Below are 17398 nucleotides of genomic sequence, written 5' to 3'. Positions count from 1 at the left end.
TCCCCAGTAGATTGAAAATCACTGGACCAATTTAAAAAAGGGAGACTCTTTTAAATGTCATACCTGTAGGCCATGTGTGTCCTCTCCCAGTCTTGTCTTCTCAATTACATTCTAGGACCTTGTATTTCTGAGGCCTGGTACACACGATAGGATTTATCCGCGGATACGGTCCGCCGGACCGTATTCGAGGATAAATCCTCTGCGAATTTTAATTCGATGGAGTGTACACACCATCAGATTGAAATCCGCGCCGAATTCCCATTGCGGCGACGTGCGTGACGCTGTCATATAAGGATATCCACACATGCGTCGAATCATTACGACGCATGCGAGGGATGGGTTCGGATGGATCGATCCGGTGAGTCTGTACAGACCACCGGATCGATCCGCTGGAGCCGATTCTAGCGGATAGATTTGTAGACATGTCTACAAATTTTTATCTGCTGGAATTCGGAAATATCCGCGGATAAATATCCGCTGGAACGTACACACCAGGGGATCTATCCGCTGAAACCGATCCGCTGAGATTTTTCAGCGGATGGATCCTCTCGTGTGTACGGGGCCTGAGAGGAGCTCCAGTCTCCCCCCCCCCCAAAAAAAATACAAATACTGCAGCTGCTGACTTTTAATGTAAGGGCACTTACAGTTGTGCTAATAAGTTTACACAGGTATGTGGATAACACGGCGCTGCCTGTGTGCAAACAGCGACTAACACGGCTAATTGGATAATAGCTGGAAACAATAGTAAATAAAAGCTATTATTAGCATTAATGATTGTGAACAAAATGAAAAGTGCACTGTGGAAAGTGAGCTATGTGAAAATAAAAAATATAAATCTGCAAACAACACATGTAATAACTTTAAAGTCCATGTAAATAAAACATGAAATAGTCCACCATGTGACAACGTGGAAGAAATATAATCAGGACATCAACGAAAATGAATGCTTGTGAAAACTTCTCATGCAACAATCAGAGATTGATGAAATATTTATGATGAACCATCACCGATAAAAGGCTTACCGGATGTGTTTGACTCAGTAAAACATAAGTTTCCGTGAGTCAAATAAGGCTTTATGTAGTTAAACCAATGACAGGGTATGGAAACTCCCAGCAGTAGAACTGTGTGGAATCCAGATATCCGTGGAGACGCACTCCGTAGAGACACAGTCAGCCCAATCCACAGAAATGGTTGATATAGGGAGCGGTGGTATTAACACTCACACCAATGTAGTAATTTGTAGGGAATAAGAGAAGACAAAAGGCCACATCACGTGATTCCATATAAAATTAATGAATTTATTAAAAAGACTGATCATTTTACATTTAGCAGATCAGGTTCAAGCGCTTAGAAAAATATGGCGACAGTGGAATAGTCCTGACCGGTTTCGTTTCAATAAACATTGTCTGGGGTAATGTTCCACTGCAGCCTTTCTGAATATATAGATAATATGACCCCACAATTGAGAGCCCAGCCCACCATACCTTCTCTGCCCTCCCACGGATCATACCGCTGTTTTATTTACCATAAGTTTACATACATTGGCAGAATTTACGATTTCTTGCCCATGTAGCACTACCCCCGGAGGAGCTGCTGGTTTGTTTTGGGTGGCACATTTACCTTGTGTCTCTTTCCAAATTCCTAGGGGTGTATGGTGCATATAGCAGTATTAAAGGAATGTCCACAACAGGTGTCTTTTGCTGTGCTCTTTATTACCCAGCCGGGTAAAAACAATAAAACTTGTGGTGAAGAAGGTAGAGTTGAAGGAAGAAGGAGAATAGCAAATTCAGGCGTAGCAATAGGGACCCTCCTGGAATGGATTCAGTGAGAAACCTCTGCCATAGGCCCTTCCTGATTGGGGTTATGGAGATGAACCTCCTTGGTAGAATTATGCCTGGATCTCCTTCAAGTTGCTTTCAGGTACCGACTGACAGGTGACCAGCCTCCCAGTGTCCGGATACCTCGATCCCCGGTGGTTTGTCGAGACCCTATTGGATCGCCAGCCTCTCATTGGCTCTCCTCAGATGGACTCCCCACCGAACAGCTATACCGCTTGGGATCTTCAAGATTGGGAACCCAGTCGACCACTGGGTTCCCTGCCACAGCTCAAATGTTCCGGACCAACATGGTCCCGGAACCAGGAACTCTGTGCGGCACGCACGCCCCGGCCGGTAGGTGCAGACACCCTAAAGGTGGATGCCGCACTTGAAGAAAAAGACTCAGAACTAATGGCGTCTGCCCCATAAATACCCTCCTCCAGCATGCACAGCGAGGCTCAACCCTCCTGATTGGCTGCTTGTAAAGAGCACCCAAACCTTGACTCCACTGCTGCCACCTACTGTCCTGGGGTGGGAAAAGCACCCCAGCAACAACAGAATGAGCCCACAGCACAGTCAAGCTGAGACAGAGACCCAATTTGAACACATTAACCAGATCAGAGTTTAACAAACACTCTGATCTCCCTCTAAATTTAAATAGCACCGGTACTTTGAAGTAACCAGGTGCTACACCCATTTTTCAGAGCATATGAATGATAACACAAAAAAATGTCTTTGATAATAAATGGCTCCAGCCAAATACTACCAATCATCTGTGTTTACTTTTTTAATAAATAATGGGAGAAGAAACTACCCAAATGACCCTGATCAAAAGTTTACATACCCCAGTTCTTAATACTGTGTATTGCCCCCTTTAACATCAAAGACAGCTGGAAGTCTTTTGTTGTATTTGTGGCTTTTTACTTTCAAAGTATTTTATTTTCAAGAAATAAGAAATATTATAAAGACAATAAATCAAAATACATCTTAGTGTAATCAAGATACCTCCCGGAGACATATAACAAAAAAGAAAGGATAATCAACAACCAATAAGCGAATATAAACCGAAGAACAGGTAAAAATAAAAAAGGAAGGAAAAAAAAGGGAAAAAATAACATCGGAGATACAAAAATATTGTTTAGGGTAGCTTAAGCATTAAATAAAAGGCTAGACTATGCCTAAGAGCCCCCTGAAATGCTAGCCATATGAGGAATGGATATGCCTATCTCTCCACGGCACCCCTATAGGGATCAAGGTGTGCCCGAAGAGAGGAACTCCAATCCCCCACATGAACTTAAATTATAGTCTTTCTAGACTCTATTAAGTAACATAAAAATATCCAATATAACTCATCTGTAATTTTCCAAAAAATATTGCTTATAAATATAATACAACTAAAGGATAAATCTGTAAATAGGATCCCTAAAGTATTTGTGGCTTTTTATCTTCTCAGATGATGAAGCTACCCATTACTCTTAGCAAAAAAACTCCAGTTCCTGTAAATTCATGGGCTGTCTTGCATGAACTGAACGTCTGAGATCTCCCCAGAGTTGCTCAATGATATTGAGGTCAGGAGACTGAGATGGCCACTCTGAACCTTCACTTTACTCTGCTGTAGCCAATGACAGGTCGACTTGTTCTTGTGTTTTGGATCATTGTCATGTTGGAATGTCCAAGTACGTCCCATGCACAGCTTACTGGCTTATGAATACATAGGTTCCTCCAGTATTTTTGATAACATACTGCATTCATCTTGTCAACAATTTTGACCAAATTTCCTGTGCCTTTGTAGCTCACACATCCCCAAAACATCAGCGATCCACCTCCGTGTTTCACAGTAGGAATGGTGTACCTTTCATCATAGGCCTTGTTGTAGAGTTTATGGTTGTGGCAAAAAAGCCTAATTTTGGTCTCTTAACTCAAAATGACTTTGTGCCAGAAGGTTTGAGGCTTGTCTCTGTGTTGTTTGGCATATTGTAAGCGGGATACTTTGTGGCATTTGCGCAGTAATGGCTTTCTTCTGGCGACTCGACCATGCAGCCCATCTTTGTGCCTCCTTATTGTGCATCTTGAAACAACCACACCACGTGTTTTCAGAGAGTACTGTATTTCACCTAAAGTTATTTGTGGGTTTTTCTTTGCATCCCAAACAATTTTCCTGGCAGTTGTGGCTGAAATTTTAGTTGGTCTACCTGACTATGGTTTGGTTTCAACAGAACCCCTAATTTTCCATTTCTTGATTAGAGTTTGGACACTGCTGATTGATATTCTCAATTCCTTGGATATCTCTTTATATCCCTGTCCTGGTTTATAAAGTTCAACTGCCTTTTCCCGCAGATCCTTTGACAATTCTTTTGCTTTCCCCATGACTCAGAATCCGGAAACGTCAGTGCAGCACTGGATGAAAGATGCAAGGGTCTGCCAGGAGTCCAGAAACTCAGTGACCTTTTATTTACATACACACACTAATTACAAACAAACAGATCACAGGCGAGGATGGTTACCTTTAATAGCCATTCAAACCCCTTTGTGTCAATTTGTGTGCATGTTATCAGGCCAAAATCACCAGGGTATGTAAACTTTTGATCAGGGTCAATTGGACAGTTTCTGTTGTGATTATGATTTAAAAAGAGTAAACAAAGTTGATTAATAATAAATGGCTTCAGTCAAACACTAACCATGAGTGAAAGAAATGTTTTTGTGTTATCATTCATATTCTCTGAAAAATGGCCAAGAAATCATAAATTCTGTAAACTTTTGAGCACAACTGTAACTGTCCAGGAAACCAGCGATGTCCTCACCCAAGCCGATTCTTCAATCAGCTTTTGGTGCAGGTGCCAGCATCTTGGGTAGCGGAAACAGGCAACAAATCTTTAACACATTCCACTGTAACTGTCCAGGGATCCAGCAATGTCCTCACCCAAGCCGATTCTTCAATCGGCTTTGGGTGCAGATGCCGGCATCTTGGGTAGGGGAAACAGGCAGTAAAGCTTTAACTCATTCCAGCTGGTGGAAGACATTCTTCAAAAGTCTGTAGCACAGCACACATTCTATGGATTTTCTGGTCATGTGATCACTGTGATTTGCTGAAATCTCTTTTTTCCTCTGTGTGCCTGTCAATCACTTCTCACAACTAATTATGTATTTGTCTCCCACTGAGCAGCATGGACGAACAGTGGTAAAAAAGGAAGGGGGAGGGGGCTGAGCGCAGTCGACCATCATGCAAGATCAGAGTCCACAGCACAGAAAACAGAACTAAGTGCTTCATGCACAATGTCCCCTTAAGATTTTCTTGCATTGTATATGAATATAGCACATTTACTATTTTTGCTGAGCGATCTTCACATGTTTAACAAGCAAACCATTACTGGAAAAAGTCCTATTGTTTTAAAAAGAGTAATATATAAAGCCCAAATTTCAACAAGCTGAGAGATCAGAGAAGCGACCCCCTCTTCCTGCTTTGTGCAACTGTGTGTGGCATTTCAATTAGAGAGAGGCAGTCTCAAAGCTACTGCTGTGCCTTCTGTTTAGAATGTTTGGCAAAACAAGTATCGTGTGTGCATAAATATGTGATTTAAAAATTTCAAAACATAGATATAAATTACATGTTTCATGAGCGACTTCCCGCCATTTGTCCGATCGTCTTGTCCCTGTAATAGAGCAGTGACCCTTCCACTCTTCCTGTAAGGCCTCGTACACACGACCTAACATGTCTGCTGAAACTGGTCCGTCGGACCAGTTTCCACGGACATGTTCGGTCGTGTGTACGGCCGACCGGACAATTTTCCGGCGGATCGGACAGGTTTCCAGCGGACAAATGTTTCTTAGCATGCTAAGAAACATGTCCACTGGAAGCCTGTCCGTCGGACATGTTCGGTCGTCTGTACGACTCACCGGACATGTCCGCTCGGCCGAAAGCCCTCGCATGCGTCGAAGTGATTTGACGCATGCGTGGAGGCATTGACCTTCCAGGGTTGTGCACGTCGCTGCGTCATCGTCGCGGCGACGGTGCGGCCACGTCACTGCGTTTGCTGTCCGCGGGAAATTTGGTCTGATGGTGTGTACAGCCATCAGACCAAAATCCGGCAGCGGACATGTCCGATGAAAACGGTCCGCGGACCGTTTTCATCGGACATGTCCCGTCGTGTGTACGAGGCCTAATATGACCCACCCTGCCTTGTAACAGAACAGTGACCCTGCCTTGTAACGTAGATACTATTACAAGGAAGGAAATTGATACTATGTTGGAAGGAAGGAATGGGCATTGTGACGGTATTACAATGATATCCCCGTCAACGTTCCCTTCTTCCCATAACGAAAATCACCCCAATATACCACGAGGAGGAATATTCCTGGAGTCGCCCAGAAAGCCACACATGAGACAAGCTTACTGCTGGAACAACAACTTTAATGGTTTTCTTCTCAGCTTTTTATACAGGCCAAGACATTGAAGCAACAATGAAATCTCCACCCCCCTAATCACACACTAAGGCTAATTACTAAAACATTCTAGACAGGTCGGCACCGACTGATAATCATCATGTCTAATCACTGCACATTCCTTAAACAGCATAACAACAAACCACCTTTACACCCTTGAGTTTCCTAGGCAGACGTTTCGTCTGCATCCAGTTTGACACCTAGTAACACCTCTGAGCATCAATAGGTTTTTAGACAGTGTTATCACACAATTAAAGGCCTTTCAAAAGCTAGCCTTATTTAACATATGAACAGTCTTTACAGAGAGAGATGAATCACACATGAAAACACCTGTTACCTCTAACCCACAGCATTAAATTAGCAGGGAGAATTAAACTGGAGAATATATAGGCAATTGCATCACAGGCATCTATTTCCTTCAGTAAGCCTTCCTTCTTTCCTTGACACATGGTATCTATTCTCTTCCCCTCTCTCTCTCTCCCTCTATCTCTCTTCCTCTCTCTCTCCCTCTATCTCTCTTCCTCTCTCTCTCTCTCTCCCCCCCCCCCCTCTCTCTCTCTCTCCCTCTCTCCTTCTCCCTCTCTCTCTGTCTTTTTCCCTCTCTCTCTCTCTCTCTCCCTCCCTCTCTCTCCCCCTCCCTCTCTCTCTCCCTCTCTCTGTCCCTCCCTCCCTCCCTCCCTCTCTCCTTCTCTCTGTCCCTCCCTCTCTCCCTCTTTCTCTCTCTCTGTCTCTAAAAAAATATAAAAATCATATCATAAATCATAAAAAATGAACAAAATATTCTAGTTTTCCTTTTAAAAATCTGTAAAGTCCAAATAAAAATGTTGTGTGTTGTGGGGCACTGCGCTGTGGGTATGTTGTCTGCTACTGTATTTGTTTGCTGAGTGAATTCAATTGATATTTAGTTTGCTCTCTGTGCTACAACCTTATGGAATTAAAAACAGATATTGAGGGTTAAAAATGATCACAAAAAAGTCTGTCTGGATATACTCATCTCCCTTACAATGCGGTCTCTTTTCAATTGCAAACACCTGTGTAGTGAAATGATGATTTTGGAGATTCAGCTAATTGCAACTTACACAAACACTTTCTTTAGGCTTGGTGATAACATTAATTGACCAGCATGCTTGAAGATTTTCTGAGCAATTTAACTGACTATTAAATCCCAGAACATCTTTCCTGCATCTGGTTTATTAAGTAGCCTATATAGACATGAGTTGCAAACAAAACAGGATCTCATGTCTATGGTGATGGACTAATGCTTTTTATAAGGACCACTTACCTCTTTCCCCTCTCTCTGAATTGACATAATTATGCTGATTGAACTTAAAAGATAAAAATGAAAAAATCCTTTAAATATAGTGCCTGGGGGGTCCCCTAATGTGCCTGTAAAGTGGTGCATCTGGAGCATGCATAAAACATGCTGTGGCAAAAATTTAATTTCTAAAGAAAAAAAATGAAACCAGACGGACTGATGCATGCTGAGAATGTGATTTGAGAAGGGGGCAGTGCCACCGGGTGATGTAGCCAGGTGGCCCTGGCCCTTACCTATATAAAAAATGACTAAGCACAGAAGAAGAATTTGGTGGGAGGCTACAAGGAGGCGGGACCTTTTTTTATTTTTCGGGTCTGGCTGGAGGTGTAATTGACGGTGGATTTACATCGAGGGACACAATTTGTTTTTTTAAATAAAGTACTTTTTTGGTGAATGGGTAGGGGTACTAGGTACTAGGTACCCGGTACCCATTCACATAGGGGGGGGCAGGATCTTGGAGCCCCCTTGTTAAGGGGGCTTCCAGATTCCGAAAAGCCCCCCACCCATAGACCCCACAACCCCAGCCGGGGTTGTGGGGAAGAGATCTTGTCCCCATCAACATTGGGACAAGGTGCCCCCCGCCCCAAAGCACCCACCCCCCGTGTTGGTATGATTCAGGAGGGGATCTTCCTGATCTGCCAGGCTGCATGCCCGGATAAAGGTCTTTTTTTATTGTTCAGCTGTCCGTGGGGAAACTTTTGGACCGAACCGTTTGCCCATCCCTAGTGCTAAGGGGGCGAGGAAGGGGTTAATATATTCCCTAATTAGTGATTCTTACTGTGGGGGGAGGGGGGTGACCGATGGTTGTCCCTATGTACAAGGGACACACCATCAGTATCCTCTCCCTGACAGGACATGGAGCTCTGTGTTTACACACAGAACTCCAGGTCCCTGTCTCCGTGACTGCCGATCGTGAGTGCCTGGCGGACATCGCGGCCGCCAGGCACGCGCATCGACACCTGACTGACGTGGCTGGCGTGCGCGCGCGCCCCCCAGTGGCCTGGAGGTTGTATATAGACGGCCTCCCGGCAATTAAGAGCCACATTGTGGCCATAAAAACCCGACGTGTGGGCAGTTAGAGGTTAAAAGTACATAACAGTCAAAATGGAAAATGTAGCACTGAAAGAAGTTTACATATTCCTTGTGATGTTTGTGTGAGATTACATTTTTTTTTATATAGCAATAGTTTTTTGGTAGCTGTGGGTAACTGCACTATTAGCGCTGATATTTGCACACTAGTCAGTACATCTACACCAATATTTCCCCTTGTTACATAGAAAATTAGTGTGTACAATACCGCTTACCTTGTCTGATATACACAGCTCCACAGCTTGTTTACATGGCCCAGCCATGCAATCATGTGTTCTACTGTGCAAACATAAACTAATACTATCATAATTAAAGGTAAACAAATCCATACAATTTCATAAAAAAAGAATCAGTCTCATTTAATGATTATACAGACCCAGATTTTTTTTTAGCAATGGTTGTATGTAAGAACATAGCTCGGTTCTTAGAACATTACGTTTTGGAGGGAATTATTAGTTTGGTACCATTGTCAGGTAATGCAGCTATGTTTCCTTTCTCAAATTGTAAAATATGTTGATGTAACGATATCTTACAATAATGTAATGCCACATAATACAGATTTGCAAATATAAACTGAATCAAAGTAGTGGTGCCACTCGGCACATTGAACCTTTCAGCACTGCTACGATCAAACCCCTCACCAGCGGTGACAGTGTGCACACTGCATCACGACGCCCCGGCGGCAGCGAAGCCCGCTTGCCGGTGGTGATTGATTAGATGCCAGGGGGTATATTAGTTGGAGGAGTGGGGAAATCCCATTTGCAGATCAGCCAACATTTCCCAATACACTTTTGAGGTGAGGCTCTCTCTTTCTCGGCTATGACAGCGAGACTGCTATGGCACTTATACACTTATTACCTTATATATGTTTCTAAACCATCACTTCTCTACTATTTTTACTTTTAAGGCCCACCTGTATGCAGGCTGATGCGTAGGCTGTTGCCGAGAGTCAGAATGCAGGAGACACCGCTGATAGTGTTTAGTTAATTTCCATAAGTGGGTACTCTCAACCATAAAACTACTATTATCCTGCAAGCAATATGTTGGGCTGGTGGCAATTGATGGAAATAGAAATATACACATATATTTTTTGCCTTCCTCTAATAGGTAACAGACGGACAATTTTAAAGTATGCTATCCCACATTTGTTGCCAGACAACAATTGTCCGATGGAGCATACAAACGGTCGGATTTTCCAACTACAGCCTGCCATCACACAATTCCCATAATCTGATCGTGTGTACAAGTCTTTTGTGTGTACCTGGCTTTACATGTCCTATCCCCACCCCAAACCTGTGACTGGACAATAAAAGAATAAAGAAGATGAGCTTATCTCTATGTCACTCTGCTCTCCTCTCCTATCAGTATGACTCCTTGCATTAAAGCACACCTGACTGGTTCCTTGTACTGCTTCTCTCTCCCCCTTTCTGAGTTCTGTTGTACACAATATATAGTAGATTGCAAAAGGCTGATAATTTAATGTGTCGTAGTTTGTTGCCATTCCACGGGCGTGCGCAAATTTAAAGAGTGACACGCTGGGTATTCATTTTCTCAGTGTAATACCATCTTTTACTGTATATTGTACCCAAACATTGGGTATTATATTGTGCTTGTATGCACTAAAACTCATTAGTGTGCTTTTCCCTGAAAATTTGCATTTGAAAAACTGCTGTGCAATTCTTAATATAAAGAATTGCAACAGCAACCATTTTATTTTTCAAAGTAATTTTCTAGCAACAAAATGCAGGATTTTTACATGTATGAGAGAAATGTCAAAATTGGTCTGGACAGGAGGTAGTTAATATACAAATGACCTGCAGTATTGAAAATTGCTGAAATATTCACCAGGTTCCATGGTAAATGTCACCCACTGTCATGGGCGTCCGCTGAAATTTTTTCAGGGAGGGGGCGCTTCAGCAGCGGCGATACACAATTGCATTTAACCCTTTCTTCAAACACTAGCGGGGGTTAAAAGTGCCCCGATAGCTGGCAGTGTGAAATAGCTCTTCAGATAATTCAGCTTCACTCCATGCCCATATAAATATAGCCTAGAGAATGTACAGACTTCCCTTCAGCACAGACCCCTCCATTCAGCACAGATGGCCTGCCCCATTCAGCACAGACCCCTCCATTCAGCATAGATGGACCCCCCCCTTCAGCACAGACCCCTCCATTCAGCACAGATGGACCCCCCCATTCCGCACAGACCCCTCCATTCAGCCCAGACCCCCCCTTCAGCAAAGATGGACCCCCTTTAAGCACAGACCCCCCTTCAGCACATACCATCCTTCAGGACAGACCCCCCTTCAGCACAGATGGACCCCCCTTCAGTACAGACCCCCCTTCAGCACATATGTACCCCCCTTCAGTACAGACCCCCCTTCAGCACAGATAGACCCACCATTCAGTACAAACCCCCTTCAGCACAGACGGACCCCCTCCCTCCCCCATCCCATTCAGTACCTCAGATCATCCATCAGTACAGCACAGGCAGCAGGTTCACTCTGCTCACTGTGCCTGTGTGACATCCGGCCCGGGACTGCTCAGACAGCCCACAGCCGCGAGACTCTTCAACACCTTCTCGATTTTTTTAGGGGGGGTCAATTGCCACCCCTTGCCCTATGGAGCGGACGCTCATGCCTACTGTCATCCAGTCCATTTCCTAAAACAGTGCTACCTACTGTTGAGAAGTATCCAGGATCTCCTCACCATTGAGGACAAAGAGGGCCTGTGATGTCACACGATCAAACAAATGACCTATTGTAAAAAGTGTACATACTTGCTGGACACAACCCATTATCTTCTCTTTCCTTTTTACATATGTACCAGCAGAAGTGAAAAAAATACTTTGCAGACACATATAGTACACTTTGTTTTGCACTATTTATATCCCTTGTTAGGCCCAACTTATATTGGCAGTGTCAACCCGTCATTTTTATGCATTTGAAGGGCATATCTAAATGCATACAATATACTGTATATGCATGTAATGATTTTTTAATGATATCATTCAAATTGAGTGCTTATCTACTTTTAAGTAGGGCTGTTACTGATGAAAATTTTTGTGTTTGATTAATAGTTTTTTTTTTTAATCGATTAATCGACCAATTTCGATTGATTATAACACACAAACAGATCCAACTACTTTTAGCTGATATCCTTGCAGGCCGATTCCCAGTGCAACTACCAACTACTGGAAAAATGGATATCAGGATACAAAAAACACAGAAAGGCAGCGCTCCATGGGAATAACATTAAAACTGTTATAGTCTTCAAGTAGGTAACAAAATAAATATTGCACTGGAGATAAAATCGATGTAGTTACATAAACTGTAAAAATGGTGCAAGTAATACCAAACAGTAGCTAAAGCAGTCGTAAAAACATGTAGCCAAGTATAATACAGGTATAAAAATGTGTACAATGATAACACTGCTGAATACAAATGAGGAGAGGTTAACATCAGTCCGTCGGCATGTAGATGTCCCGTGAAGGGAACTATCACAACTCCCAGTGTATGGCTGTAGAATCCCAGGTTGATAGAGGGAAGTGATAGAGGGAAGTGTAACAGCCCTTGCGTGTGGCCGATAGTAAGGTCCCGCCGGCATGCAGATATGAAGGCACAGCAAAGCAGCCCTTCAGATGGACACGGCAAGCCCCGCCGGTGTCCGTGACATCACTGAACTCCCTTAAGGTTCCGGAAGCTGGCGGAGAGGTGAGTACCAATTAAAAGAATTTTGATTTATCAAAAAAATTAAAGATTATTCGAGGAATTAATAGTTAATTTCCACAGCCCTACTTTTAAGTGCCATCGGTTTAGCAGTGTTTAGGAAAAATAGAATTTTGTGAGTCCGGGAACTAATTAGAAACTCTAATTATGCGTACACACCATCGTTTTTCCTGACGTTCAAAAACCCATAGTTTTTCACAATGTTATTCCTCTCCAGCCTGACTTGCATACACACGTTCATGCAAAAAACGTCCGACCAAAGCGTGGTGACGTACAACACGTACGACGGGACTATAAAGGGGAAGTTCCTTTCAAATGGCGCCACCCTTTGGGCTACTTTTGGGCTGCATACTTGATTCTGAGCGTGTGCGTTTTTTTCCTCTCGGAAAAGCATACACACGACCGTTTTTCGCGACGAGAAAAAGACTGACGTGAAACACGACGAGAAAAAAGAGAGCTGGTTTCAATTTTTTTGTGGGCATTTTTTTGTCGAGAAAACTGCTAGGGAGCATACACACGGCTGGTTTTCTCGAACCAATATAAAAAATGGCAGTTTTCTCGTCGTGAAAAACGGTCGTGTGTACAAGGCATAAGAGCAGCTAAACCTGCATTTCAAGTAGAAACATCTAAATGCAGGAAAAAGTCTGGTGTTTATACTTCCCAGATAACTTTTCCTGCTTTTGGAAAAGCTAAATACAAGAGTGCAAGTTTAATATAGCCTCAAGGGTAAACGACATGGGTCATTCTAATCATAAGCTACTGAATGATTTTAAAATTGACAAACAGACAGAATCCAATGCATTTGCAGCAATAATGTCATCCCGCACCAGCCAATCAAGACGGGTGAAGACTGACACCTGGAAAAAGCTGGAGAAAAAGATGGAGGTCCTATTGAGAGACCTCATGGATGATGGCCTTTTGGAGCAGATGTAAAGATTCCTGTCTTTAGTTCTACTTTAACCTCAAGGTGACTGATTTCAGTGTGTTGCTAATAAAATCACAGCCAAGTAGAGGTTAAGTAGCTCAGTAGCATGATATCAAAAGCGTTCAAATAGTTTAGCTCTTAAGATTTAATCAAATAACTAGATTTGCTATGCTAAAGCTGCAAAAGACATAAGGTAATCACTGTTCAATCAGAACATTTCTGTCTACATTAGATAACAACTGGCGCCCCCTGGCTGACTATTCTCTGGGGGAGAAAATCAATTTGACAGGTTTAAAAACATCTCCAAGTGCTATTGCTATGACCTGGTATTAGGCTCTTGCCTCCCCCCTCCCCACTTTACTCACATAACCCTCTATGTTCTAATGAGCCGAGTATACAATCATATATGACAGGCAAGCAATAGACATGTCACTAGGTGGTCATGTCCCACCTCCCTTTTATGCCAATAAACTGTCAGGATAAGATTGCAATTAAAATGCTAGCTGCCTAGCTCTAAAATTGATCAATAGGCTTCAGTGCTTCAAATCTGAATTCTGGTCAGCCTTTAAAAAATGTATTGTATGTCTTCCTCCTTCCCCAGATATTAAGGGTTAAATGCTTGTTTAATTAAGGCCCCCTTGACATCTGAGTGTTGCCTAAACGCATGCAGAAACGTGTGTTCCTGGAAACTTGCATCACACTTGCTGTGCCATTAATTCTTAATGGCACCCCAAACACGACTAACATACGTGTATTTTGCCAAACAACTGAACATGAAGAATGTGCCAAAGCATGCAGTAAAAAACACGCCAAGCTCTGCACCCAAAAAAAATGTAGGAGTTTCTTTGGTGCGTTGGTCGTACGTAAGGCAGCCCATTAAAGTTAATTAGCCACCCTAAACAGTCACGTGAAAAGCATGCAATAGAAGGCCGTAAAAATGTGCATGACTACGAAGCACAGGTCTTACTGGGGCCTTAGGGAGGGTGTAGTAAAGGATACTTACCTTATTCCCTGCTCACCTGGCATTCAGCATTCTTCTTCACTCCCAGAATTTGGGTGGGCCCTCAAAATCCTCTTATACAGTGCTGATCCTCCATTGTATGTGATGATGTTGACAAGGAGAAAGCCGCATGGCCAGAGAAGATCAGTGGGTTTGTAGAATGGCCAACTCTTTGGAAGAATAAGGTAAGTATTCTTCTTCTTTATACCCCAGCTTAGACTATATTAAAGATGTGTTTCAGTCTCCCCCAAACAAATTAAAAGTCAGCAGCTACAAATATTGTAGCTGCTGACTTTTATTATGACACTTATCTGTCCAGGGGTCCACCTCACCCGAGTCGGTTCTTTGGGTCCTTAGCACCGGCATCTTAAATAAGGGAAACCGGCTGTGAACCCTTGAAGTTTCACAGCCAGCTTCCCACTGTTCATTCAAGAGCCACACTACGCTTGGTGAATAGTCCTGCAGTCTTCTTGGACCTATGATGTGCCCCAGATGTGCAGGTGAAGAGGGTGGGGGACGAGACTTCCAGACTTCCGCTTGAATCACCTAGGCTATCTGGGTGGAGGTGGAAGTGGAAGCGGGTACCTGTCAAAACCAGGTACCCACTCCCCCCTAAAATAAAAAACTGTCCAAAATGTTAAAGAAGAGGGGGGAACAAGTGGAACTCCCCCTTTTGGGTGAAATTCTGCTTTAAGCTTTTTACCCTTACTATCTGGTGTAAGGGAGGGGAGAACGCACAATATATATTTTTAAATGGCTGACTAGAGTTTAGCTTTAGGTCACTGACCTGGAATTAGTATGCCCTTCTGACTTTCCTTATCTTCATACGTGTTCCTATAATGACAGGTTTTCTTTACCTTGAGCAGCTACACAGCTTTGACAAAGGAAAAAACTCTGAAAATGCTACAGCAATGGAAATCAAATTTGCATCAGCCACAGACTTTTTCCACAAAGAGTTAATCAACTGCACAGTGGAATACATGTCATAAATGACATATGCTATCAAAAGACACTAAACTGTTCATAAGGTGAGTGGCACAGTTTTATCTGATGAATTTTCACCAGTGACATCAACAATTCTGCTATTATATTTATTAACCCATTTTATATCCATCCAACGTAAGTTTTACTATCTCACCTGTTCTCCTCCATATGACTGCTAGAGTAAAAAATGATGGCAGTAATAAAATCATAGTGTGCCATCATATGTACTGACAAAACATGAAACTATCCGTAAGTAATGCACAAATACAGTGGAAATCAAACGTTTCCTAATTAATTTAGCAGACGCAGATACATAAATGTAATAAAGCTTTACAAAGTGGTGTAACCCCTAGCAATCATATAACAGTTTACAGTATTTCGATCAGCTAAAAGAATGCCTAAAGCTTGCTATTAGTTACTGCAATCTCTATACAACCTCTTTACTTTTCAATGTGTTAAGTCTAAAAAAAAAAACAATCCTTTATCCACTGCCTCAGTACATGTTGAATGTTCTCCAGCATGTGCATCCCTACAACTGAGCAACATTGCTACAAGTATGAATGAATGTGTACAACTTGTAAAAAAATATTTTATCCTACTGTGATCTGATTCTTGAAACACACAGAGACATAGCCATAAAACATTCAGAAATACATTCTACAAAAATGTAAGTCTAATATGTAAAGACTTTAGAAAAAAAAAAAAACATCAATTAGACTGAGGCTCTGTGACTCTCTTTGGTCCAAAAAAAAAGAAAAAAAAAAAAGAAGTAAAGAATGATTAAAAGAAAAAAAAAGAAGTAAAGAATGATTAAAGAAAAAAAAAGAAAAAAGAAAACAAATAATTGACAATAAGAGGGTTACTGTATTCTCCGATCACAAAGCATCTCCATCCATGTGTGTCAAGAGGTTGCAGTTTAGGGATTCCTGGAAAGATCTGTCTATATAAAAGTATATGAGAAAGGAAAAATAAATAGGATGCAGACTGTTACCTGTAGAAATTCACATCCTTGTCTCCCTGGACCACAGTGAAGAATACTTTGGCTTCAGCTGTCCAACAGAAGTGCACTCCAACAGACGAATGCATGTATAGATGCTTAGAGAGAGAGAGAACATAATTGAGAGGGAGGTGGACTTTCTGGTGATGCTGCCAGCACACAGTACAACCACACCATGGGTTTTTTATCCTCTAGGGAACACATTTAAATACTTTTCTCCATTGTCACCCTCTAGATTTGCAGTGGTTGACAGGTGTGGAAATAATGTAATAAGCAATGAAGCCTTGGAGGGAAGGCGTATTATAGATTGAGCACAGTATGGGGCTGTGCATGCCCCCCCCCCCCCCAAGCAGCACAGCTCATTTCACACTCTCCAAAGTCATGCTAAAAATTCTGTCTGCTCCCTGCAGTCACATTTATTTAGAGGGATTGAAAGAGAGGGATTGCCAGAAGAAGAGTCAGGAGAAAAAAAAATGAAATGAAGTCTGTTAGGACTGAATAGAGATAAAGGACAGCAGCTTTAGGGGAAAAAAACAAAATCTATTCATAAGCTTTATATATTCATATACCCGGACTCTTTTGTATCTTTTCTATCAGGAAGGAAAAATAATTCAGGAATAGTTTTGAGATGGTTTACGGAAATCTGACTCATACAATCATCTACTTTGGTATCTAAATAAAAAGAAAGCCATTACAAACAATGCAGTTAAACCCAGCAGGGAGCACTAGTTAATCCCCATCATTTTTTCATAGGGACTTGTTCTCAGCTGCGGAGAGAAGATTTGTATCATGTATTGCCATTGCAGCACACTATCAAAAAACAAACAAACACAAAATGCATGCTATAGCTTAAAGTAAATATAAATTCTAACTGGATACTATCTTTTTGACTAAAGCACAATGTATCATTAACAATTGCCATGGGTATCTTTTTAATAAAATGCTGTTGCCATGTATACACAACCTAGTTGTAGAGCTGCAAATACCCAAGTTTATGCAAAAATTATACTCTACTTCCTGTCCCCAAAAAAGATACATCAAAAATAAAAAATCATATACAAAACTAATCTACTAATCTAGATTTACTAAAACTGGTGCACACA

At 42.1% G+C, this 17398-nt stretch overlaps 1 protein-coding gene across 1 annotated transcript in view; it reads right to left on the bottom strand.

Moving 5' to 3' along the window:
* The window catches only part of LOC120932541 (neuropeptide Y receptor type 2-like), a 92074-nt gene extending 75521 nt beyond the window's left edge, over positions 1 to 16553 (bottom strand). The window contains exon 1 of the mRNA XM_040345003.1: positions 16290 to 16553. The gene's annotated coding sequence lies outside the window, so the exon portion shown is untranslated. The remainder of the gene's footprint in view (positions 1 to 16289) is intronic.
* Between the last annotated feature and the right edge of the window lie 845 nt (positions 16554 to 17398).

Source organism: Rana temporaria, chromosome 3 (genome assembly GCF_905171775.1).
Source record: "Rana temporaria chromosome 3, aRanTem1.1, whole genome shotgun sequence".
Taxonomy (NCBI): domain Eukaryota; kingdom Metazoa; phylum Chordata; class Amphibia; order Anura; family Ranidae; genus Rana; species Rana temporaria.
This window is presented reverse-complemented; position numbering and strand designations above follow the sequence as displayed.